At 37.8% G+C, this 1,691-nt stretch overlaps 1 non-coding gene across 1 annotated transcript; it reads left to right on the top strand.

The window, feature by feature from the left end:
* The first annotated feature begins 1,320 nt into the window (after positions 1-1,320).
* Positions 1,321-1,427, top strand: LOC145952247 (small nucleolar RNA R71). Its single transcript, XR_014429926.1, has one exon. It is a non-coding gene; the product is annotated as a small nucleolar RNA R71 (small nucleolar RNA).
* Positions 1,428-1,691: the final 264 nt, after the last annotated feature.

Here is a 1,691-nt window from a genome sequence, read left to right as displayed (position 1 = left end):
CAAATTGATAAAGGCATTAAACTGATACTTGCCCCAAGGTCACATAAGGCTTTTTCAAACCTTAGATTTCCAATGAGACAAGGTATAGAGAAACTACCAGGATCCTTAAGTTTTTTGGGCAAATTATGATGGATCAATGTAACAGTCTCTCTATCATCCAATTTCCTTCGGTTAGCTAAAAGATCCTTAAGAAATTTAGCATATGTAGGCATCTGTTGTAGAGCTTCTACAAATGGAATGTTTACATACACTTGTTTGATCATATTTAAAAATTTTTCAAATTGTCTATCAAGTTTAGTCCTTACTAACCTTTGAGGAAAAGGAATTGGGGGGTGATAAACAGTTTGAGGCTTTGATGAAGATACTTTTTCTTTTTCTAATCTCTCTTTTTCAGGTTTTTCAACCATAGGAGAAGCGTCTTCATCAATCTCAATATTATCATTTTGATTAGACACAGGACTGTCTAATTTCTTCCCACTCCTTAAAGTAACAGCATTAACATTTTCAGCTGGGTTTGCAACTGTTTTACCTGGGAACTTACCTGGAGAATTGTTTGAACTAGGCATCAACTGTGCAATTTGATTTTCCAGCATCTTGTTGTGGAGAGTAATATTCTCAACCTTGACAGCAAGGTTTTGAATAGAATTTGCCATTGAATCATTGGTCTGTTTTTGATTAGTGACAAAATTCTCCATAAGGTTTTCTAATCTTGAAACACTTTGTTGAATTGAGGGTGTCTGTACTGGATTTCCTTCCCCATTAATGAAGTGATTGGACGGACGGAAATTAGGTTGCTGATTGCTAGTTCCTTGAACTGGGTTATTCTTCCAAGAAAAGTTAGGATGATTCTTCCAACCAGGGTTGTATGTGTTGGAATATGGATTACTCCTCTCTCTTCGAGGAGTGTCATAGAAATTATGAGAAGCTACCACCTGTTCAGTAGTATCTTCTTTTTCTCCAGTAAAAATTGAGGTACAATCTACTGCAGTGTGCCCTTGTTCCCTACAAAGGTCACATACTTGATTTGTAGCCACTGAATTAACCTTAGCTTTTTCCATCTTGTCTAATCTTTGATTAAGAGTATCAAATTTTGCTAAGAGTAACTCAATATTGTTCACTTCATATCGCCCCGGAGTTCCTTTCCTTGCTGTGACTTCTCTTTCACTGTATTGGCTGTGATTTGAGGCTACATTTTCCAAAATAATCATGCAGTCATTAATAGGTTTCCCCATGAAAGATCCTCCAGCTGCTGAGTCTAATATCATGGTGCTTTGTTGGTCCAATCCTTCAAAGAAAAATTGGATGGTAAGCCAACGGTTGAAGCCATGTTGTGGGCATGCTTGAAGATATCCTTTGAACCGCTCCCATGCTTCATAAATAGTCTCTCCAGTGCCTTGTTGGAAATTAGTGATTTTCTTCCTCAATTCTTTAGTTTTAGAAGGAGGAAAGAATTTCTCTAGAAAAGCTCTTTCACATAATTCCCAAGTTGCTATCTTTTCTCTAGGCACTGTTCTTAGCCACACCTTTGCCTTATCTCTCAAGGTGAGTGAGAATAAGCGGAGTCGCATTCCATCAGAAACTTCATCATCAAATTGCTGGGTCTCACAGATTTCCAAGAACCCCTCTAAGTGGTCATTAGGATCTTCTGATGGTAGTCCTCCAAAGGTGTTCTGTTTGAGCATATTCACCAG

This window comes from Cajanus cajan, chromosome 9 (genome assembly GCF_000230855.2).
Source record: "Cajanus cajan strain Asha chromosome 9, NIPB_CcT2T_4, whole genome shotgun sequence".
Taxonomy (NCBI): Eukaryota; Viridiplantae; Streptophyta; class Magnoliopsida; order Fabales; family Fabaceae; genus Cajanus; species Cajanus cajan.
This window is presented reverse-complemented; position numbering and strand designations above follow the sequence as displayed.